Source organism: Schistocerca americana, chromosome 2 (assembly GCF_021461395.2).
Source record: "Schistocerca americana isolate TAMUIC-IGC-003095 chromosome 2, iqSchAmer2.1, whole genome shotgun sequence".
NCBI lineage: Eukaryota > Metazoa > Arthropoda > Insecta > Orthoptera > Acrididae > Schistocerca > Schistocerca americana.
The window spans coordinates 934,146,244-934,172,592 of record NC_060120.1 but is presented as its reverse complement, the minus strand read 5'-3'; positions in this window follow the sequence as shown (position 1 = coordinate 934,172,592).

Genomic DNA, 26,349 nt, shown 5'->3' with positions numbered 1-26,349 from the left:
GAAGACGGTGTCGTTCGTGCACTTTGCGGGAAAATGGATTTTTTTTCTGGGATGGTGTGAAGGACTCGGGTGCGGGACTTTGGTCTCTAGGCACATCTGGTCGAAGCTCTGGCATGTGTGGTTCGTACTTGGGAGGCTGACCTCACTTGCGAGTAGTTTAGACTGGGGAGCCTGTGGTGAAGTTCTTACTGTACCGGTAGTGTCACTTCAAACGTCTCGGACTGCTCGTTTGCCAACGGCATACTTACTCGTTTTTGGTTTACTAATCTTGACGTTTGGTATTATCGTGCGCTCTGTCGTATAAGTGAGCCTGGTCCTTGGTATGCCCAGTGAACGGGTGTGTCACACACTGAAATCTACCGTGATATCAGGGCTCTGGTAGGGACTAAATTGCGATCCGTCTGCCTGATCGCTAGACCGTGAGATTTTTGCCTTTCTTTCGTGGCCGCGATCGTTTCACAGGTGCTGCCTCCACGTCTCACCTCCGCCCCACACATCTCGCCAGCTGCAATTTACATCGCCACACGAAGTCTAAACATTCTGCGTGGTGTCTGTTTGTTCTATATCGTGTCTCCCTACCACTTTCGCGCAACGACGCTCTGAGCGTGTTTTTTAGGGAATTGACTAGTTTGAACCTGGGACCTGTTGCTGGTAAGGAGACGTCAGACCACACATGACATGTAGAATTCAGAAGAGTTCAGTGAGACTAGCGATGATATAACCAAAGACTTAATGATTTCAGCGTCAGCTCCACTGCACTCCCTGTAAAAGAATCTTAATACTAACTAAATTTAGTGGAAGGGGTTCAAGGCTTTCCTATTTTTAGTTAGCTGGTAAAATAACGTCGAAAAAGCAGTTAAGTTTACCATTGGAAATTTTATTCTACTCACAAAACATCGTTTATAAATTGCCCTATTGACAAAAGGAAATGTTTTAGTACAGGATGGTAAAAACCAACTGCGTTCAACAAAAATGTGAACGAATATTCCCTGAGTGGGTTTCCAAGTTCTACAATGGATCGAAGGATGACCTATGCCATATCACATCTATAATCTAGGTTTAAATTAAGTTTCACAAAAGAGAAAACTATCAAAATGGTCTACAGTGACCCTCAATTATCTTTAACTACTTATCTAACTTGTCGTAAATTACAGTGGCTGATGTGGCTTCTCAATAACTATATAACAGAAAAATCATCGTGTTTCAGATTTTTACTTCAAGTGGCAAATGTGAACACCATGAGCTTTAATTGACGATCGACACTAGTATTACGCAAAAAGGGGATGTAACAGATGAGACTTCTGCAGTTCTGAGTGAAGCCTTATGCGCTCAAAAATGCGGCATTGCGTGCGTTCATTACCTTGTCGGTGTTCGTCAGGGGGCGGCGGCCGGCGCAGCTCCGTCCAGCTCACCCTCTCGGAAACAACTCTCCTCTAACTTCTCCTTACTACAATTTACCGAAGTTGGTTTAAAAAAAACTATCTGGCTGTGTTTTCATCTGACCAATCAGGGTCTCAGTGTTAACCTTAAGCTCCGCCTACAAAAATTCTGTCTGTCCAATGAGAAACGTTATACTTTTCGTGGTGGCGCAATGTTTTTAAAGTTTGCAACGTAACAGAGAAGCGAAAAAGTCTCACGCTAAAACTTGCAGCTGGTGTGGTCCTTTTAGCGTTATCGTAAGATCTATACTGTTCTTCTGGAGGGCTCTATCTTTTAACATGGGCTGGGGGGTGGGGGATGGGGGGGGGATGGTCCTAACGTAACAGAGACGCGAGAAAGTCTTACGCTAAAACTTGTGGGTGGTGTAGCCCTTTTTGTGTTATCGTAAGAGCTATACTGTTCTTCTGGAGGGCTCTAGCTTTTAACCTTGGCTGGGGGGTGGTCTTGACGTAACAGATACGCAAAAAAGTCTCACGCTAAAACTTGCGGGTGGTGTGGTCCTAGCAGTTAGCTGGGGACGTGGGTGTCCGCCTGTCCCCTATTGTAGGACCTTCCACCATGACATGGTTCTGCTCTCGGCATCTGTTCTCGTTTCTCCCCTCGGAACTGCGTCTGTCTCATAGTGGAAAGGTATGTCATGCATTTAGGCATTCTTGTGTTATTCTGTGGTATTCCATTTGCTCACTCGTTACTCGTATTACTTTGGTTAATTTAATCTCACGATTTGTTTGGAGCTATGTGACATATTACTGGATTTGCTTATCATGTCAGGGTTTTCATGGAGGGTGTTGGATTTGCCTGACACCTTACAGAAGCAAACAGGGTAACGCACTGCCGCTCCAGCATTGTCAGGGCGTACAAATCTCAATCGCAACTTACTCTCAGTTGCACCTATGTCGAGAAACTACAGTAGATTTGATCAATCAAAGTCTGCTCTGCGTCACATCAATTCAGATTGAGTTATCCACATTTTTAGGGCCAAAGTACTTGATTCACTTCTGCTCCCATGATCCTTGTCCATTGTAGTCTTAAACCACCTGTTACTTATTTACGGTATTCAATCAATAACTTGTTTAGCATAATTTATGTCTGTTTTTTTCTTTTTTTTTGAAAAATAAATGTCGTTAGAACATTAATACTATCCCAACGCAATCAATCATTTTATATAGCCCTTACCGGGTTACCTTTCAAGTGTAACTGCGCATAAATAACAGTCGTGAGACCTGTTGTGGTAATAGTACCAACAGACGTCACTAGATCGCAGGACAAGCCAACGCTCGAGAATTGGACTGACACGTGATTATGAACCTTTAGTACATACATGGTGTGGACAAAACATGAAAACACGAAAGACACAATTAGCTAATACGTCCCATGAAAACCGTCGGCATTCGTAAGCAAAGGCACCAGAGAGTCAGTTATGGCGTTTCGGCTGATATTGGAAGCAAGACTTAGGACAGTCAAGACACATTCATAAGATTTGTCGATATAGGAAAAGCGTTCGACAACGTAAAATGGTGGAAGATGTTCGAAATTCTCAGAAAAATAGGGGTTAGCTATACGGAGAGACGGGTGATATATAACATGTACAAGAACCAAGTGGAAACAAGAAGAATGGAAGACGAAGAACAAAGTGCTCGCATTAAAAAGATCTAAGACATTGATATAGTCTTTCGCTTCTGCTGTTTAATCTGTACATCGAAGAAGCTGTGGCAGAAATAAAAGAAAGGTTCAAGAATGGGATTAAAATTCAAGGTGAAAGGATAACAAAGATAAGATTTACTGATGACCTTACTACTCCCACTGGAAGTGAAGAAGATTTACAGAATATGTTGAATGGAATGGACAGTCTAATAAGCACAGTACTGATTGAGAGTAAATCGAACAAAGACGAACGTAAAGAGAGAGCAGAAAAGAGAACAGTGAGAAACTTAAACATCACAATTAGTGATCACGAAGTACATAAAGTTAAGGAATTCTGCTACCTAGGCAGCTAAATAACCCATGACGGACAGGTCAATGTGGACGTAAACATCACACTAACACCGTAAAGAAGGAAATTTTGGCCAAGAGAAATCTGCAAGTATCAAATACAGCCTTTAATTCGAGAAAGAAATTTCTGAGAATGTACGTTTGAAGCACAGCGTTGTATGGTAGTGAAACACGGACTGTCTAGAATCAGAACAGAAGAGAGTCTGTGATATTCGCCATTTTTGGCTTCATTAAAACAGCAAATAGTTAATACTTTCAGCCAGGAGGCAAATACTTGTTTGTAAAGAATGATTAATGTATAATAAGGCGTCGCGTAGTGACGGTGGAATTTCCTAAATAATGTAATTCGTCGTCTTTGGGCAGCAATATAAACAGAAAAATACGGATAGATATGCGATCCTTCACTATTTTGTTCACTAGAGAACAAATGAAGCCTTGAGCATTAAAAAACACTTGTACTGTTTTTCTTAAGTGGCGGTCTGATCTATTTTTTTTACTAAATAAATAAAAACGTGTTCCGTCTAAGTTTGAGTGAATTGTTAGAAGAACTGTTATAACTTATCGTGACGACGCACGAGCGACTCATGAGGACAATGGTTATATAAAAGAGCGCTCAATGGACATGAAACGGACATAAAAATTTACCGTCAATGCAGTACTAAGCTTAAGGTACGATATATGTTTTAGTTATAATAAAGATTTGTTGTGGGAATACTGAATCATTTAGCAGTGCTCATTCCTATCATCTCCTCAGTATTATTTTCATTTTAATGATGCATTTTGATAAGATTACAGACACCAAGATCAGCAGTCCAATGTGCGTGTAACATTGATAAAAAGAAAACTGTTTTATCGTCTTCTTGCATCAGCTTTAATATTGAATTTCCCTTTACTGTGATGTTACAGTTGTTTTTGCGCCCTTAAGAACTTTCTGGTCCCTTAGGAAATTGTTTTGTCATAACAATAACTTCACAACCGGGTATGATCGTACCTACGATCATGAAGTAATAAGGAAGACGATAATGCAATTTCTTAATCAATAGCACGCTAGCTGTGACTGCTTCAAGCCACGCGAAACTACAAGTAAAAACTATTCACATTTCATAATGCAATATTTTATGACAATGGTCGATCCATGATTCTTACGCCAATTGTGATTGATATAAAAGTAAGCGAAATCTCAAATTCCAACTTTTCCATGGAATAGCAACATCACTTTTATTTTATCACACTCGAAGCATTTGAGATGTGTTACTACAGAATAATGTTGAAAATTAGGTGGTCCGATAAGGTAAGAAATGAGGAAGTTCTCCGCAGAATCGGCGAGGAAAGGAATATAACACTGACAAGAAGAAGGAATGGCTGATAGAACATCTGTTAAGGCATCATTGAATAACTTCCATGGTACTAGAGGGAGCTGTAGAGGGTAGAGACTGTAGAAGAAGACATAGATTGGAATACATCCAGCAAATAAATGAAGACGTAGGTTGCAGGTGCTACTCTGAGGTGAGCAGGTTGGCACAGTTGAGAAATTCGTGGCGGTTACCGTCAGATCAGTCACACGACTGATGACTCTAAAAATAAAAAAAAAGAAGATTTGCATGGAAAACAAACTACCCTGTATAAAAGGTTAAAGAACATAAATCATTCAGAAAGAGATAATGCTAGAATTAATGTAATTAATGGCGAGCAGTGGATACGGCATTATAAGACGCTATGCTATTGCGAATTTGCTGCAATAAATACAGAATACGTAACACAAGACAGTGTATTCAGTAATATTAGATGAGGTTCAACAGGTTCTAAAAAGTTTGAAAAATAGCAAGAGTTGTAGCCTACGTGAAATAAATGCTCAACTTTTTTAATTGCAGAGGTACGCTTGCAAACCAGTAATGTTACATTTACTTAATAAATGCTAGGGAAGTTATAAAATTCCATAATGATTGGAGAAAAGCTAAAGTAATTTCGATTTTTGAAAAGGGCCAAAGAAGTGCATGTGTCAGGCATATTTATTATAGACAACATCTAATAAGGTTCAGTGTTCACATTCGAATTTTTATCCGCTGTTCTTGTTGACTTTCGTTTATTCATCTGTTCTTGTTTCTGTACAACCTCGTTTACTTTTTATAACTTCGAAGTATTAAATCTGCGATATTAATTAGGATAAAATGGCGCTTCGAATGTGGATCCTATTGCTTACTATTCATGCACACCTGAATTCTGTCTATCGTATTACTTCTCCGAATAATGCACGTGAAATAGCCTAAGTAATACAGGTATTCTAATCCGCCACTGATAACGCTTAGTGCTGAGGAACGACTGGATTTAAAGCTATCTCTCCACATGACTTGAAACGTTGAGTCAGTGGCAAATCAAGGTACGCAGTGGCGGTTGAAGAATTGTCAGAGAGAAACACAGATGATGTACGAAACCCCATTATTATCAGGTTGTATGGACTTCTATCGTTGGAAAGGTTAAAACGTGGGGCTGAGTGTGTTATGGCTGCCGTGCGACGGAGTGACGAAATTATCACTGTTTAAAGTAATAGGACTGAACGTCCCAAGTTTTGTTTCAGTGTTACATGATAGGCAGAGTCAATAAATCTCGAAAAGACCATCCCAGCAGCAAATGACGTTCCTACTCGTTGATGAGTGTGACTCACATCGTAATAAATAGTGACTGCCTCCTGGGCTAAGAGGATGTACGCGGTTCTTTCCTGCAGATAACAGACTGGATGGATCAATCAATTTTCTGAACGTTTTTTGAAAAGTAAACAATGCAACATACCTCTGGTTTAAAGCTGAGTCCAAGGCGGGAATCAACGAATTCAGCGACACTGTGACCTCAACTGGGCCTGTTTAGAACTGCGCCTCATGGGTAACAGTCCTCATTGCATCGTGTTGTTACACACCAGTGGCCACTACTGGTGACTGACCACAAGAGTTATTTGAATCAAACAGATTTTGCTGCTAGCAGATGAGCGCATTAAGTTGTTAGGAATCTGTAAAAGCTGTAACTCTATAAGTGCTTGGTTCAAATGGCTCTGAGCACTATGCGACTTAACTTCTGAGGTCATCAGCCGCCTAGAACTTAGAACTAATTAAACCTAACTAACCTAAGGACAACACACACATCCATTCCCGAGGCTGGATTCGAACCTGCGACCGTAGCGGTCGCTCGGCTCCAGACTGTAGCGCCTAGAACCGCACGGCCACTCCGGCCGGCCTTTGTAAGTGCTGCTTTTACTTTATTTCCTTATGTGATGTACCCTTTTCCTCCAGTATGGACTTCAGTTATTTTAAATTTATGTTCGAGAGTAAACTGTTGCTACCAGCAAGAAAAGAAAACATGTAGTTACAAAATTTGAAAGAAAATTTCCATATGGCTTAAAATAGTTCTGTAAGGCAGAGGCGGATTTCATTTTCATAGAAGAGATCACTGCAGGCCAACATGTCGTTGGTGGAACTCAGTGATCTTGGTGACTCAAAAATGTGTTATTGTTAATTCTCAATGGTAAGAAATAGTTCACATAATAATAATAATAATAATAATAATCACTCTTGGACTTTGTTAAAAACATCGAGTGCAGGTTCGACTTACAAATACTGATCGCCTACGATCACTGCATCACGAAACTAACTACTTCCAACCAATTTGCAGGAAAAGAATTAAACAAAATAAACTTCTTTAGTGTGGGAATACGTTTTTTCATGTTGTGCTAGCCAAATAAAGTGGAAATAATCCAAATAACGTTAGTATTTAGGTCACAACCAAAGTTATAGGACTGATGCCACCTTCCGCTACCGGGGCTCCATGGAGGGGAGCAGCGAAGAATTTGTAGATGTTTCTCTCACAAGTATTTAAGGTACAAAAACGAACTTCTTTCACCCAATACTTACCTTCTGCAACGTACATATAAGACTCACACATATACACATCGATCCACACCAGAGCACTGTATATGAATAACGCAGTGTATACGTTTTGTGAGATCCGTAATGCAGTCCAATAAAAGAACCGACAAAAAGCATGGAAACTTTGCTAAAATGGATCATCTCTTGCAACCTTTCCTTATATTAAAATAATCAAAGTTGGTTTTCAGTGTCACTTTGACGAAAAGGTATGCGAATCATTTACCAACTTTATCAGGCCATGCTATGTTCAGTGCGTCTGCGTACTCACAACGAAAATAGAGGCAACATTCGGAATTAAAGATCACAGAAAAGTTATATGTTATTGAATTTAAAATGACTTAAATTTAATGACACGTTCACTGAAGATGCGGTCTGCACACAATATTGAAAACTAACCGAATATCAATTCCAATTCATATATATATTTTCGATTTTTTTCTATCGAAACAGCTACTCTCGTCAGCCAACGCCCCGAAAATCTCCTCAGAGCGAACGATTAAAACTTCTTGTGTTGTAACAGTGGGTGTCCAATGCCATAAAAGTTCATCTACAAATGTTATGTCTGCAAATTACTTACCACCAAAATGAAACATAGCATTAAACAATGCCTACTGTAAGTGTCAGTACCATTTAATCACGAAAGTCGACAACGAGATAAACAGACACATTAACAGGTCGAATTCTAGCGACCTACCGATTCAGTGCTAGGGAGTCGAGCCTGATGGTCTGCAACACCAGCTATCGTAGCTCATTAAATACCGCTTGGACATCACAATCGCATTCACCATGCAGCTGTAGTTCGAATTCTCGTCATGTTACTTTTAGGCGGTACGGTAGCTCAGCGTGTCGGTTAGATGGCTGGCTGGTTGCCCTATGCGTGCAAAAAAAAAAAAAAAAAAAATAAAAAAAAAAAGTGTTTGGTGTTTGATTGCTAAGCAAGAAATAACGGAATCGAATCCCGGTGGGACCTTGGATTTTTCAGTTTGAGTTTTAACCTAGCCTTCATCTCTCTACGATGTTAGCAGTTGTCAGAAACGACACGTCGTTCGGATTCCACTTTCAACTAGCGTTTCCCTTTACTCGGATGGATAACAGGTAGGTTATGAAAACGCAAGTCGCTGAAGTGGTGTCCAATAGAAAGACTTGCATCACGTCAGCGACCCACTCTAAATTATAATAATAATAATAATAATCAGTTCTAGATAGATGAGAAGCCAGGTAACTATGGGCTGTGGTGTTCCGCTGCGACTGAGGAAACAAACTGCAGAGACACGAAGATAAATGGTGAAATACCTTATTTAATTATACATAAGCAGAATCAGCAATTTCAAATCGCATTTCATTCCGTGGATAAAATTTAAAAGATAAATTAGTTTCTGACAAAGCTACAACTTAATGTTTGAAATACATCCATAATGGTAAGAAATTTTTAGTGGTATTATTTCTTGCCATATGTGTTTGGGAAATGCGTGAGTCAGACACCATGGTGATACACTCGACTTCTCGAATAATGTCTATACGCGGGAATACAGAGATCACTTGAGACGGAAAATTCATAACCGATGTATAATTTGCAGTATTCCTATTTCTTGTGATTACAGGGTTTATAAAAATTCACTCTCCTCCAGCAAAACCTTCCTCAGGACACTGCCGAACAATTCGGATAACTGATGTGGAAAATCAAATCACTCTGAACATAGCTGCTGTGTTGAACATCTCCGTACACACTTCAAATACATGCCTGTGTGACTTTATGCAGTCGATATGACGCCTGTGTCCTGGATTTGACGATTTGACGGAACTCAGATGTTTGCCGATAGCGCACCTTCAGACTATTATCGCTGATCCGAATTCTTACTACATTTCGCGGTTTACCCAAGATTTTGCTGACGGATACATTAATATTGCTCGTCAATCGCCTCGTTTCAGACTGATGCTGAGCAACGGCTGAAGAGTTCCTTGTATTGTTGTTCATCCTAAGAAAGTCGCCGCACAATTAAGACTATCATCTGGCGATAATAGAAAAACAGTCCAGGACTGCCGAATTGCCTGCGAATGCTTGTTTCATATACAAATTAAAACGCTATATGTACCTGCTAATCGCTCCTGGATATCTGATGATGGCTAAATTCCGAAATGCGTCATTTGAGCAATAAACTCATTCCTCGCCTGGTGTTTGACTTTTACTCTCGCGATCTAGTCAGCCTGAATGCAGAATTACTGACTGTTTTAATTTTGACGTCGGATTAGAAATGACAAAATAATTTTTTTTTCATATGATATAATTTCAGATTAACAGTTTTAGGATTTTTTTCCTTTATTTGTACTGTGAAACCTTACTTCTTGCCAAATCCCACGATTCTAGTTCAATGGAAAGTACCCTATAGGTTTTGATGAGTGAATTTGCTAGTGTCAAAATATATGACATAAGTGGCTGTATCTTCCCACTGCATTGACTTGGAGGCTTCAGTGTCTTACGTCACCAAGGGACCGTTGACCTCAGTACGTGACACAAATTTCAAAGTAATACGTCTGTCAGTTTGTGAGAAAACGATTTTCACAATCCGACAGGCAGACAGACAGCCGACCTACACCTACATCTACATTTGCGCTCCGCAAGCCACCCAACGGTGTGTGGCGGAGGGCACTTTACGTGCCACCGTCATTACCTCCCTTTCCCGTTCCAGTCGCGTATGGTTCGCGGGAAGAACGACTGCCGGAAAGCCTCCGTGCGCGCTCGAATCTCTCTAATTTTACATTCGTTATCTCCTCGGGAGGTATAAGTAGGGGGAAGCAATATATTCGATACCCCATCCAAAAACGCACCCTCTCGAAACCTAGCCAGCAAGCTACACCGCGATGCAGAGTCTGCAGAGTCTGCCACGTGAGTTTGCTAAACATCTCCGTAACGCTATCACTCTTACCAAATAACCCTGTGACGAAACGCGCCGCTCTTCTTTGGATCTTCTCTGTCTCCTCCGTCAAACCGATCTGGTACGGATCCCACACTGATGAGCTATACTCAAGTATAGGTCGAACGAGTGTTTTGTAAGCCACCTCCGTTGTTGATGGACTACATTTTCTAAGGACTCTCCCAGTGAATCTCAACCTGGCACCCGCCTTAGCAACAATTAATTTTATATGATCATCCCACTTTAAATCGTTCCGTACGCATACTCCCAGATATTTTACAATGATTTTCTAACGTTTCCATTTTTACCGACAGAGGTACGGAACCCTAAATATGAAAATGAGAAGGAAAAGTGGACAGTCTAGTAAAAGTCTTTCACTAGATAAAATATTGAACGACTATTTTGTAAATTATTCTGACGTGATTTTATGCGATACACTTGTCACTCTTATCTGGATCATAGATCAATATGCATTGGTATACGAACATCACATACCTGAAAATGTAAAACGAAAGAGACTGCTTGTGAGCAGGTGTTTCGGACAAGTCTACAACGGAATATCCGCCATGTGTATCGTATATAATGATGTGCAAAAAAGAATGAAGTCACAATTTATATTTAGCCTTTAAAGGCCCTGTAAATGTCAAGAGGCTAATCAAGAATCAGACTTCTATTTCGAAACAGATGAGAACACCTACAGGTTTTTTGCTCATAGCGTGCTACGGTGGTACGATTTAAAAACTTGTTCCGTGAGTACTTTCAAGGTAAGGCTAAAGAAATGAAATCCAACGGGTTGGGCTGGCAGATGAGAGATCTTCCATACACTTAAGGAGAGGCCCATAAGATTAAGAAATGTAACAAACCAAGTGGGGAAATTCGTCTTAAAAACATAATATTACCCTTATGAATTAAGTCCAAAAAGCTGCTTCTATTTTCAGGCGTTTATTTAATCACGACAGGACTGTTTCAGCACTATTGCCATAGTCAGGGGATCTGAAAGTAGCGGTTTTATTATATACTATTTTCTAGGGAAGATGGTAGCCTACTTTTCATATATGAGATCGACAACCATACATTTATGAAATTCTTAACTTACCTATAACATCACTGGTTAGTCACTCAAGCGTTTTTCTTACGTCTTTTAAAGTTATTTTATGACGTATCTTTCATAGGCTACATTTGTTGGTAGTTACAGCCAGAATTTTATTTGTTGAGTGTGAAAAAAAATTTTTTTTGACGTTTAACCAACTATGTTATAGGTTAACATCAGAGCAGTTACTTATCGATATCCTTTAATTACCATGTTGTTTATTTTTATCTGTGAATGTGGCATTGGTTTTATTCACAGATAAAAATAAACAGCACGGTAATGAAAGGTAATCGGTAAGTGACTGCTCTAATGTTAATTTATAACATCGTTGGTTAAACGTCAAACAAAAAATTTGTCACACACAACAAATAAAATTCAGGCTGTAACTTACAACAGGCCTATGAAAGATACGTCATAAAATAACTTTAAAAGACGTAATAAAAACGCTTGAATGACTAACCAGTGATGTTATAGGTAAGTTAAGAATTCCATAAATGTATGGTTGTCGATCTCATATATGACAAGTAGGCTACCATCTTCCCTAGAAAATAGTATATAATAAAACCGCTACTTTCAGATCCCCTGATGATGGCAACAGATCTGAAACAGGCCTGTTAGTGCTGAAACAGCCCTGTCGTGATGAAATAAACATCTGAAAATAGAAGCAGCTTTTTTGGACTTAATTCATAATGTCTTTACACGACTTATATCGAGCTGCGGGCCCATTGGAAACAAAATAATCTCACCCTTTTTACTCAATCAAGACACTCTAAAAAATTAAAAAATAAAGAAAAATGGACGCACCACGAGGGAAGTATCCGAATGGGACGGAAATCGGTAGATGTGATGTAAATGTATAGACAGACAAACGATTACAACTGTAGAAAAAACAGATTATTTATTCACGAGAAAGATCTTCACAATTGAACAATTCAGTAATGCATTGGTCCATCTCTGGCCGTTACGCAAGCAGTTATTCCGGTTGACACTAATTGACAGAGTTGTTGGACGTTCTCCCGAGGGATACAGTGCCAAATTCTGTCCAATTGCCGAATTAGATCGTCAAATTCCGTGCTGGTTGCAGGACACTGTACATAATGCTCCAATGTTCTCAATTGGGGAGCGATCTGACGACCTTTAAGTAGTAGAAACACTCGCCATGTGTAGACGGGCATAATCTTGCCTAAATGTAAGCCCAGGATGGGTTGCTACGAAGGGCAACAAAACGGGTGCAGGAAATCGACGACGTACCGCTGTGCTGTAAGGGTGACGCGGATGACAATCAAAGTGGCCCTTCTATGGGAAGAAATGGCAACCAAGACCATCACTTCCGGTTGTCGAGCCGTATGGCGGGCGACAGTCGGGATGGAGTCCCACGACTGTCCGGGTTAAAATTAAATTAGAAACACAATTTTGCAGATATTTTCACACAGATTAATATGAACCACACTGTATCTTATTTGTTTTAAAAGCTACTTTAAGTATTCTCGTTTGAGTAAGGAAGTACAGGGTGCTTCACAAACAATGCTACACATTTGTAGGCGTTGTATAAGGGATACAGTAGATCAAGTTTTACATTACAACTCATGTGCTGAAACGTCATTCAACGACGGTACAGAGCATCAAAGTGACATGCGCCGGCGTCTACCATGATGGAGAAAGATTATTGTATCAGTTTGAGGTAAGGGTCACTGTGCAGGAAACGAACGAGTCGAAAATTATACGTGAATAGCGTTCTGATACCTCTGACAGTGCAATACATGTACTGGTACTGTTGTTGCTAAGATTATGGAGCAGGCAACTTTCAGAGGTGTTATATTGACCAACGAAAGGACTATGAGCACTTGTTCATCTCGCTACTGTGAAATACATCTCTTCTATCGAACAAGTGCTAAGAGCCCATGTTTAGCAGATATTTTTTCCTTGTTTTGGTCCATAATACATCCTCTGAAAGTTTCCTATCCTATAGTCTTAGCAACAACAGAACCAGTACAGGTATTCCACCGTAGAGGTGTCAGAAATGGTTTCGCTTGCAACTTTCGACTCTTTCATTTCCGGTAGAGGGATCTCACTTCAAATTGATACATTAATGCTTCTCCATCATCCTAGAAAGTATGTAACATCATGACGATATACTTAGTCTCCTCTAGAACCTCTAGAAGGTTGTGACATGAATTGTGAAACATCCTGTATATTGATACATTTTCTACTGCTGAAATAATAATCGCTATGTGTCTTTAGATGGCACTTGGGAATCTCTGTTAACCGACAGAACGTTATTCTGTATCAACATATTGATTTAGCCCTCACTATTAACGAACCATATCATTTACAACAGTCACAGAGTAATCGACACATATTGTAAAAATTGATGCTCCTCATTTGCTTCTAAACCAGTGGCCAAATTGCAACCAAACTTGGTATCCGCGTCAGGTACTGTCTGGAAAGAATCGCTGTAGGCGTAAGAACCTCTTACCTATCAAAGCGGTAGGTGCGGGTTGAAAAAGCAGCATAGCCCACTACGCTAGAATGCACATTCTTTAGTCATACAGTACTTGAGAATGAGAGCACTTAATGACCTGCAACAAATTTCTTTCTGACTACCCCCGCAAAATGACGAAAGGAACAAAGTTTATCGCTTACTACATTTCTACTATTCACGCGGTAAAACGGCCGCATGAAGCATGACGATTTCATTTATTACGATTTTACTACCAACAGTAGTCGCGACACATTTTGAAGTAAGTTTTCCCATGTACCACTGAACGCACGGGCAAAATTATATCCTTGTAAGACACGTAGTTCTGTAGGTATGACGTCATAAACAGTGATTGTGAGATGCATGAGGAACTGTCGCATCACGCAAGCAGTTTAAATTTATTACTTCTGTGTACTAACTATATTCGCATTATGTTTGACAGACAGTATTCATATAAGCCGCTGAATATATCTACAAAAACATATCATTGTATAACTCACAGTATAGACGATGTGACATCAAATATTGATATGAGTGAAAAACTACCACGTTATGCGTGACGTTTTCATTTATTGCTTCTTTAGTACAGTATCTGCACATGTCGCTGACTGTACCTACAAAACTACATCGTTGTACGACACATAATTCAGGAGCTAAGACGTCAAATACTAACATGCGTGAAAAACTGCGGCTTCATGTATGACGTCTTAATTTATTACTTCTTTACTACTAACTTTGTACACAACATACTTCGCAGACAGTAGCTACCTATATCACTGGATGTACATGCAACATTATGTCGTTGTACAGCTCATAGTACAGGAGATACCACACTATGTGGTCAAAAGTATCCGGACACCCCCGAAAACATACGTTTTTCATATTGTGTGCATTCTGCTGCCACCTACTGCCAGGTACTCCATATCAGCGACCTCAGTAGTCATTAGACATCGTGAGAGAGCAGGACGGGGCGCTCCGCAGAATTCGCGGACTTCGAACGTGGTCAGGTGATTGGGTATCACTTGTGTCATACGTCTGCACCCGAGATTTCCACACGCCTAAACATCTCTAGGTCCACTGTTTCCGATATAATAGTGAAGTGGGAACGTGAAGGGACACGTACAGCACAAAAGCGTACAGGCTGTCCTCATCTGTTGACAGACAGAAACCGCCGAAAGTTGAAGAGGGCACAAACGAAAAAATGACTGACATCGAAATAAGTGTCCAAGGAATAGAAAAGCAACTGGAATCACTCAACAGATTTAAGTCCACTGGACCTGACGGGATACCAATTCGATTCTACACAGAGTACGCGAAAGAACTTGCCCCTCTTCTAACAGCCGTGTACCGCAAGTCTCTAGAGGAACGGAAGGTTCCAAATGATTGGAAAAGAGCACAGGTAGTCCCAGTCTTCATGAAGAGTCGTCGAGCAGATGCTTAAAACTATAGAACTATATCTCTGACGTCGATCTGTTGTAGAATTTTAGAAAAAGTTTTTGCTCGCGTATCATATCATTTCTGGAAACCCAGAATCTACTCTGTAGGAATCAACATGGATTCCGGAAACAGCGATCGTGTGAGACCCAACTCGCTTAATTTGTTCATGAGACCCAGAAAATATTAGATACAGGCTCCCAGGTAGATACTATTTTCCTTGACTTCCGGAAGGCGTTCGATACAGTTCCGCACTGTCGCCTGATAAACAAAGTAAGAGCCTACGGAATATCAGGCCAGCTGTGTGGCTGGATTGAAGAGTTTTTAGCAAACAGAACACAGCATGTTGTTATCAATGGAGAGACGTCTACAGACGTTAAAGTAACCTCTGGCGTGCCACAGGGGAGTGTTATGGGACCATTGCTTTTCACAATATATATAAATGACCTAGTAGATAGTGTCGGAAGTTCCATGCGGCTTTTCGCGGATGATGCTGTAGTATACAGAGAAGTTGCAGCATTAGAAAATTGTACCGAAATGCAGGAAGATCTGCAGCGGATAGGCACTTGGTGCAGGGAGTGGCAACTGACCCTTAACATAGACAAATGTAATGTATTGCGAATACATAGAAATAAGGATCCTTTATTGTATGATTATACGATTGCGGAACAAACGCTGGTAGCAGTTACTTCTGTAAAATATCTGGGAGTATGCGTGCGGAACAATTTGAAGTGGAATCATCATATAAAATTAATTGTTGGTAAGGCGGGTACCAGGTTGAGATTCGTTGGGAGAGTATTGCTCATCAGTGTGGGATCCGTACCAGATCGGGTTGACGGAGGAGATAGAGAAAGTCCAAAGAAGAGCGGCGCGTTTCGTCACATGGTTATTTGGTAACCGTGATAGCGTTACGGAGATGTTTAGCAAACTCAAGTGGCAGACTCTGCAAGAGAGGCGCTCTGCATCCCGGTGTAGCTTGCTGTCCAAGTTTCGAGAGGATGCGTTTCTGGATGGGATATCGAATATATTGCTTCCCCCTACTTATACCTGCCGAGGAGATCACGAATGCAAAATTAGAGAGATTCGAGCGCGTACGGAGGCTTTCAGACAGTCGTTCTTCCCGCCATCCATACGCGACTGGAAGAGGAAAGGGAGGTAATGACAGTGGCACGTAAAGTGCCCTCCGCCACACACCGTTGGGTGGCTTGCGGAGTATAAATGTAGATGTAGCTGTAAGGTGTAATAGGCAGACAGCTATCCAGACCATCACACAGGAATTCCAAATTGCATCAGGATCCACTGCAAGTACTAGGGCAGTTAGGCGGGAGGTGAGGAACCTTGAGTTCCATGGTAGAGCGGCTGATCATAAGCCATACATCAAGCCGAAAATGCCAAACGACGCCTCGTTTGATGTAGTAAGCGTAAACATTGGATTACTGAACAGTGGAAAAACCTTGTGTGTAGTGACGAATCACGGTACACGATGTGGCGATCCGATGGCAGGGTGTGGGTATGGCGAATGCCTGGTGGAACTTCATCTGCCAGCGCGTGTAGTGCCAACAGTAAAATTCGGGGGCGATTGTGTTATGGTGTGGTCGCGTTTTTTCATGGAGGAGCTTGCATCCCTTATTGTTTTGCCTGGCACTGTCACAGCACAGGCCTACGTTGATATTTTAGCACCTTATTGCTTTCCACTGTTGAAGAGCAATTCGGGGATGGCGATCTTTCAAACGCGATCGAGAACCTGTTCATAATGCACCGTTTGTAGCGGAGTGGTTGCACGACAATAACATCCCTGTAATGGACTAGCCTCCACAGAGTTCTGGCGTGAATCCTACAGAACACCTTTGGTGTGTTTTGGAACGCCGACTTCATGCCAGGCCTCACCGACCGACATCGATACCTCTCCTCAGTGGAGCAGTCTGTGAAGAAGGGGCTGACATTCCACAAGAAACCTTCCAGCACCTGACTGAACGTATGCCTGCATGAGTGGAAGCTGTCATCAAGGCTAAGGGTGGGCCAACACCATATTGAATTCCAGCATTACCGATGAAGGGCACCACGAACTTGTAAGTCATTTTCAGCCAGGTGGCCGGACACTTTTGATCACATAGCATTGAGCTGCGTGAAAATGAAACTGCAGGGCAAAATTAGCAAGGAACACAGGTGAATTGTGTGTGAAACATGTTGAACTTTTTTGTAATATATTTGACATGTACATACGTGGGGAAATTCGCGGGTAGAAAGTCGATTTTAAAGTCCTGGAATAACCTCAATTAAGTTTGTTTCACATTTTAGCTACGATCTGGAAAGAAATAGGGTGGGTGAGGGAACCATCAGCAGTGAGTGAGTATGACAATGTGGAGAGAGAAATGGGAGGCAGGAGATGGACATAAGTAGATCAACAGAATGATTGCAAAATAACCCCCCTGCGGAACATAGTTACTCAGAATTGCCATTAATTTCTAGATTATAATAAGGCAAAGCAGCAGACGGATAGAAGGGGAGGAGCAAATAGGACAGAGATACTGGGGAGGACGAGATGGGCAGAGAGAGAGGGGCGGGAGCAATTGGAGAGACAGTGGGGACTCATGGGTTTGAGGTGGAAGATAGAGTGGGAATGTAGTAGCCGAACATAGAGAGGATGAAGGAGGAGATGGACAGAGAGAGGGGAAAGAAGGAGATGGACTAATAGAAGTTTAAAATAAATACAAACCCAGGCAATGCCGGTTACTCAGCTAGGGTTAACATAAAAATAGTAACGCACCAGAGTATTCAGTTAGGGTTTCGTTTTCCTTATGTTCTTCATCCCATTCTTACCATGTACTTGTGAACGTGTGCAGTTCTTTCATCGTCTTAGGCTTACATCCGTGATAAAATTATTTCTTATTCTGATATTTCAGCTGATAACCGTGCCTATCGCCATCTTCAAGATGAGTGAGGGACAGAATTCGAAAACATTTGATGCCGTGACATTCTTTACAGGAGATTTAATTTAGTCATCGTTTCATCTTAAGATGGCTGCCTGCTATCAGACGAAATTTCGGAACAAAAATATTATTTTATTCCGAATCGCGAGCGAAAGATGAAGGAATAATTTATCTGCCGGCGAAAAGTCGAAAAACACATGTGCTGTTTTGTTTGTGTTAACGCTCACTATCCTAGTTTAATAATCAACTAGGACACGATGCAAAATTATGCGATTTAAGAAAGGTACGGAAGTTGAAACGTAAAATATTGAAATATAAGTATTTGTAGTATCATTTTGGTAAGAGCTATAGTTAATGACACAATTTGTGCTTAATCGTAAAAACGAAATTTGTTATTCCATGGATAAGAATTTATAGTACTATGGCAGGTCTTATATCAGAAATGGTTAGTGCATTAGTGCATATGTAATGATGTTTTATTTTGTTTTTATCTCTTTATTGCTTTGGAAGTTACGAATTTAAACTAATTTAAAGTGACTGGCATCACAAACGGTTTTACAGCTCGGAGGGGAGTAATGGAAGTTGCAATTTACGTCTACATCTATACCAGTACCCCGAAACTGTCATCCAAATGCTTGGCGGTGGTTCACGTAATCACCTTCAGACTATTGTGCAACCGTTCCTCTCTCGAACAGCACGTGGGAAAACTGAATACCTAGATCTTTTCGTGTGAGCTGAAATTTTTCTTATTTTATTACGATGGTCATTTCTCTGTATGTAAGAGAATATTTTTGCATCTTCGCTGAATCGGCAACATTTAAATTTCTGTTATTTATTCTGTAACTGATATTTAATGGATTTTTTGAGTATTTAAGTCAAGAACAACACACTTTTTATTGTTCAGGGTCAAACTGCACTTTTCGCGCCGTAGAGATATCTGATCTAAATCATTTTGTAAACTGTATTGATTTTCTGATGGCATTACACGAGGGTAAATGACGGCATCATCAGCAAACATTCTGACATGGCTTTTCACATTGTTACATAAATCGTTTGTATGGACAAGAAGCACCAGAGACCACCTGTGAAACTTCTTTGAGGATAGCCGGATATCAAGTCTGTTTCATTCGGTGACTTCCCATCAGTTACTACGAACTGTTTTCTTTCTGATAGGGAATTTCGCCTCCAATCGTACAACTGATTCGATACCCTTGAGGCACGCAACTTGATTTGATTCAGTATGAAAGAGAGCGCTTAGACTTCGTGTTAGGGTAGAGGATGGGGTTCTTTTAGGGACACGGCAAAGATGAGCGTTAATTTGGGGATGCGGTGAAGAGAGTGGTCTTGTTTTGGTAACAGGGAGGAAAGACTTGCATCTAGCTTGTGGTACAATGCAAATAGATTGGACTTAGATTTCCTGGGGGGCGCACGGCCGCATGTGCGCGCAGTTGCGCTACTCGTAAATTACGATAATGAACCCGAGTTAAGATCTTCGTGACAGGATGAACTTTAATCGTGAATTGTCATAAGAGAGCATTTGAGCTCTCGCTTAATTGTTGCAACTACCGATTAATAAACCCGTTATTTACTTACTGTGAAATATATTTTGATTAATAAACAATTAGACTTCAAATGTAAGAAATATAATTTAAAACCACATCTATTACAGTTTTATTATTTTATGCAGTTCATATCCTGGAGCGAACTTCATAAACTATGTATTGCAATGGAACTAGTTTGCATCTATGTGAGGTCATACGTAGAGTAATCGACTGAGAGACGAAATATTTACGAAAACCGTTCGTACGTGCGGTTCCACACGCTACAGCACACAAGATAGCAGTAGTTGGGTTTTAAAAGGTGTATTAAGTAACAAAGTACAGTTACATATACTGTAAATGAGCAAGCGTCTAGCCACTGTGTACACTACTGGTCATTAAAATTGCTACACCAAGACGAAATGCAGATGATAAATGGGTATTCATTGGACAAATATATTATACTAGAGCTGACGTGCGATTACGTTTTCGCGCAATTTTGGTGCACAGATCCTGAGAAATCAGTACACAGAACAATCACCCCTGGCCGTAATAACGGCCTTGATACGCCTGAGCATTGAGTCAAACAGAGCTTGGATGGCGTGTACAGGTACAGCTGCCCATGCAGCTTCAACACGATATCATAGTACATCAAGAGTAGTGACTGGCGTATTGTGACGAGCCAGTTGCTCGGCCACCATTGACAAGACGTTTTCAATTGGTGAGAGATCTGGAGAATGTGCTGGCCAGGGCAGCAGTCGAACATTTTCTGTACCCAGAAAGGCCGTACAGGACCTGCAACATACGGTCGTGCATTATCCTGCTGAAATGTAGGGTTTCGCAGGGATCGAATGAAGGGTAGAGCCACGAGTCGGAACACATCTGCAATGTAACGTCTACTGTTCAAAGTGCCGTCAATGCGAACAAGAGGTGACCGAGACGTGTAACCAATGGCACCCCATACCATCACGCCGGGTGATACGCCAGTATGGTGATGACTAATAAACGCTTATAATGTGGGTTTATCGCAATGTCGCCAAACACGGAGGCGACCATCATGATGCTGTAAACACAACCTGGATTCATTCGAAAAAATGCGTTTTGCCATTCGTGCACCCAAGTTCGTCGTTAAGTACACCATCGCAGGCGCTCCTGATTGTGATGCAGCGTCAAGGGTAACCGCAGCCATGGTCTCCGAGCTGATAGTTCATGCTGCAGCAAACATGGTCGAACTCTTGGTGCAGATGGTTGTTGTCTTGCAAACGTCCCCATCTGTTGACTCAGTGATCGAGACGTGGCTGCACGATCCCTTACAGCCATGCGGATAAGATGCCTATCATCTCGACTGCTAGTAATACGAGGCCGTTGGTATCCAGTATGGCATTCCGTATTACCCTCCTGAACCCACCGATTCCATATTCTGCTAACAGTCATTGGATCTCGACCAACGCGAGAAGCAATGTCGCGATACGATAAACCGCAATCGCGATAGGCTACAATCCGACCTTTATCAAAGTAGGAAACGAGATGATACGGATTCCTCCTCCTTACACGAGGCATCACAACAACGTTTCACCCGGCAACGCCGGTCAACTGCTGTTTGTGTATGAGAAATCGGTTGGAAACTTTCCTCATGTCAGCACGTTGTGGGTGTCGCCACCGACGCCAACCTTGTGTGAATGCTCTGAAAAGCTAATCATTTGCGTATCACAGCATCTTCTTCCTGTCGTTTAAATTTCGCGTCTGTAGCACGTCATCTTCCTTGTGTAGCAACTTTAATGTCCAGTAGTGTATATGTTGCAATGGAACGTACTTTGCACCCATGTGCGGTCATACGTAATCTACCGAGAGGCGAAATATTTTCAAAAACCGACCCTTCGTTCGGTTCCACGCCCTCTAGCACACAAACAAACAATAGTTGGGTTTTAAAAGGAGTATGAAGTAACAAAGTAGAGCTACACATACTGTAAATGAGCAAGCCGCTAGCCACTGTGTAGTTCCTGGCGTAGAGTACTTGGAGAAGACGCCTGTCGTCAGAATTTGCGTTATCAGCGCCTGTCAGTATGAAAGGAGCCGTACCGTGGGCCTCCAAACGACCGGTTGGTCGGATCGTATAATATCTACATTTGTGGGGCAATCGGATTTGTTAGTGGCCCTATGTAGGTCCGTATGTGAATGTGAGGGCAGGCATACTCGTCATCAAGATTCCGGCTGATCAAGTCTGACCATCACAATGGAGGATCGTCGTACGTGCACCAAGCACATCTTAACACCTCCACATCTGCACCTACCATCCGAGAGCAAGTAATGTACTCCATGCAACATTCTGTGTCGTACCACACCATTGGGTGGAAAATAGGAGCTAGACTATGGAATTACCGTGCACTGTGTTGGCTGCGTTAGAACCACAACACATAGCATTGCATTTGGATTGAGACCGTGATCGGGAAGCATGGACTGGTGACGACTGGCGTCGCAATATTTTCAGTGATGAATCAGGTTTCTGCACTATCCTGGAAGACATTGTCTTAGAGTATGGCGGCGACCTGAGGAGAGGTCCTATTCTTCAAATGTTTTAGAGAGGCACAGTTGTGTTAGTACTGCCGTTAGGGTTTCTTTTGGGGAGGGGGGGGGGGGGGTGAATTGACTTTTACTTCAGATTATGGCTGGTAATGACTGAGGGGAACTCTGACGACACACCAATACGCAACTGACATCTTAAGTTCCCAGGTGTTACCTCTCATGCCACTGTGTGGTAGCATCATTTTAAACAGTACAAGGCACGTTCACACATAGTACGCGCGCCTGTGAAGGTTCTGTTTGATGTTGAAGTCCTCCCCGTGGCCAGTAAGATTCCAAGATCTGTCCGTGATAGAACATGTGTGGGACTAGTAGCAATATCAACGCCGGACAAGTTCCAGTATCGGAAATATCAAAGAACAGTTGTGTGCCAGCTTGCCTCAGGAGGGGTTAAAACGGATTTATAGCATGTTTCCCAAGCAAATTCCTCCACGCATCCAGGTAAGAGGGAGCACAACGTCAAACTGATAAGTGGCATCACACAGAAAAGTTCTACGTAAATTTGACTGGATTTTGTAATCGCTGAAATAACATCATATACCCTCTCAGTCTTTGAAGTTTCATTTCGTTTCCTCCTCCCATACTGGTTGCTTCTCTTTCTTTGTCAGGTAGCATATATTATACTTGCTGGCGGCAAACGGCACTGGTAAGGGAACGTTCCCAGGTACAAAGGTAATCCGGAATACTAGATTTAATGAAGATCTTCGAAACGATGATATATAAAATAATCCATGAGGTCCTCCTACGGTGTTTTTAGGAGTAGGACCACTCAGAGAAACGGTGTGGTGTAGGGTCAGATTGCGCCACATACCCACCGGTGTTCAGTAACCGTGGACATGAAGAAGTCCATGAAAAAACTTTTATTACGTGACTGTACTCGAATCTGAATGTGTCAAATTTGTACCACTGATATCGTTAAATGGTTATACATGGTAGCATGTGTGTTGTGCTTCTGCCATATCATATTGTTAAGAAACAAATTCAGTCGTTACACGGACTTCCAGGGCTCAGTATCTACACGGATCCACTACATTGCTGGTGGTCAAGTGAACTTGATCAAAGAAGTTCATACCAATTCCACAGTTTTCAGAGTAGTTAGATGGTAAACTCAGGCACTGAATTTTAACTTGTATACACTATCAATGTGTTATCAATTGAGTGTCGCAAACGTTCGTTCACAGCTGAAGACTCACTATAGTCTGGGGGAAACCACTTATGTTTCTTTCACGTAAAGAAATGTACTCAGGTCATTCGATTCACAAAAGGAAATAGTTCTACATTTAATGGATTAAGGAGTGTTGTTTCTTTTGGTATAGTGATGCGGTAGCAGAAGGTTGGCTCCTAAATAATGCCTTGCTCTTGAACCGATGGATTAGCTGAATTTATTCGTGTTTCTTGAATTTGAAAAAACTCTGCAGTTATACGTTCACTGAACAGTCTCGAACCAGATTGTGCTGACAGCTAATGACAGTATCACACAACCTGCAGATGGTCTTGCCTCTGCAATACCCTTCTGCTACACGAAGATGAGCGTTGTCTTACTCACACACTAAATAGCTGAACGATGAGTGGACTCTACCCTGCGCAAAGCATTATGCAGGCAAATCACTTTCATGAAAACAGAATGCCACGGCGTTTCTTTTGATGCATCTGGTTTTGCCTTGGGTATTATAATTTCGTCAGATTTTAATTTGTGAACAACCATCTGAATGAACGAAAAATACAGGGTGTAACGGAAATAATCGGAGATATTTCTGTTGTTAACTGAGGATGGTATACTGAACAGCATTATATTAGTATTTACTTCATTTGCAGACAAATAGTTGTAGCTATTACAAGGTGTATGTTTTTCGGATGGTTAGTACCTTCAAGTACATGTCGCAAGAGGAAGCTATTACTGCTTATTTTGCCCTGCGCAGCATGTTATATGTTGAACTGTACACATATGTATGCAAAGTGGTTAGTCTATACTGACAGGCATAGTCTGTTTACAATTATTGGTGCAGTAATGACCATGCAGAAAACATCAGGTGGGAAAGTTTTTGAAATCCCAAATGTCCTTGTGACAGCATCGAAGTCTGGGAAGCAAGCGTCTGACTAGGTCAAAAGACATTTTAAAGATGTTTTCTCTCCCCCTGATGGAGAAAAATCTGTATTACTGTTAGAGTCTTTGGAAGATCGATGTGAAAGAACCGTTTAGACTGTCACACCTGAGGACAATGAACTTGTTCATCTGGTGATCCCAAAGGTTGACGGAATAGGTACAGCCATGGGACGTATTCATTTTTCGAGGCTGGAAGAACTTTGTGAGAAGGTTTTTAGATCTAGTTCTGTTGAATGGTTATGATGCCAGTCTTCATTTGAGAAACAATTTTGCCGGCCGGAGTGGCCGAGCGATTCTAGGCGCTACAGTCAGGAACCGCGCGACCGCTACGGTCGCAGATTCGAATCCTTCCTCTGGCATGGATGTGTGTGATGTCCTTAGGTTAGTTAGGTTTAAGTAGTTCTAAGTTCTAGGGGACTTAAGACCACAGCAGTTGAGCCCATAGTGCTCAGAGCCATTTGAACCATCTGAGAAACAATCTAATCAAGCGGCAGTCACTAGTGCATAATCAATTCTCTTCGCCAAGGCTTACCAATGTACTAAAATATACCTGATACAAATCAGGATATTTAGAGAATCATCCACTACAATTCGTAATACTGTTGAATTTTGTTTTATATTATGTTCTCTGTCGTGTATACTCTGTGAAGAAATTGGATTGGTGTAAAAAAACATTATATTTTTACCATTTCTTTACAGATTATCATTATTGTAATGATTTTGTTTCATAGTAATGAGTTTCTCATTATTTTCAATTAAAAAATATAGGTATGTGAAGTTGTAAATAAAATAAAAGAAATCCAAGAATGTAAAACGTAAAATAACCCTATTACACATAAAACAAAAATAAGTAAAGTAAATAATTGGTTAAATAACAAACGTTTTAACAGGATATGTTGAAAATACTCCGACAGCACACTGTGTACTGTTTATTTTCAAAAAATGTTATTTTCAGAAACCAGTTTAATTATACATGAATGTATGTGGCTTGAAAACTTCTTTAGTTTACGTTGTAGCAAAAGATTTCATATTCACTCTTAACTAGTGGGGTTGCAGTACTTTGCGAAATTTGCAATTATTACTTAAGACGATTATAGAGTTTTCAAAAACGGAAACAATATATTAACTTTTATATGAAAAACAATTTTATATATCATCGTTTCGAAGATATTCCGTCTAAAACAAATATACCAAATTCCTTTCAGGGTGTGTTTCAACCCGTAAAAATGAAATTGGCTTGAAATAAAAAACTTCGTATTGCACTATTTTGCGCCCTCTACACACCAGCCAAGTTTCATCAAGATCGTTTCGTTACACTTGGGTATGTTCCCTTGTGAGTGACAAACAATAGTACAAGCCATCCGGTACAATGCAATGTGAGTAAGGTTGTCAAGAGAACAGCTGGGGTGGAATCTGGAACAAAAACGTTTGGTTCTCTTCATAGGCGAGTGCAAGTCTAATGGTACCTGGTTATAGTTATAGTACAGTGCGGAGGAGGTCAGCTACGAAAGCATACTCAGCCGTACAGTCCAACGAATTCAGAACGGATATTGGTCAGTAGCGTTTTGGGTTGTCTCGTGTAAAGGTGCCCGAGCTTCGAAGGTAATTTGAGCGTTTTGCAATATCGGGCCAAGGATTCTGCAATCTACTGTGCATCCCTGCAGTCGGTGATGAGTTCACCTTTCAAGACGACGCACGACCACCTCCTGCTCTCCTTGTGAATACCTTACTTCAGGAGGCAGGACTCAATGGAATGGAATTGCCTACTGTATATTATGGCATGAACACGACTGAGCATGCTTCGAACCACTTGAATGTTGCCTCTTTCCTCAGGCACTGGGTGACCTCAGGGGGCCACCGATGAAGGTGGAAGAGCCTTGAGCAACAAACTCTCGACCACCTTGTGGTGGGAATACGCCAAGAACGACCCAAACGT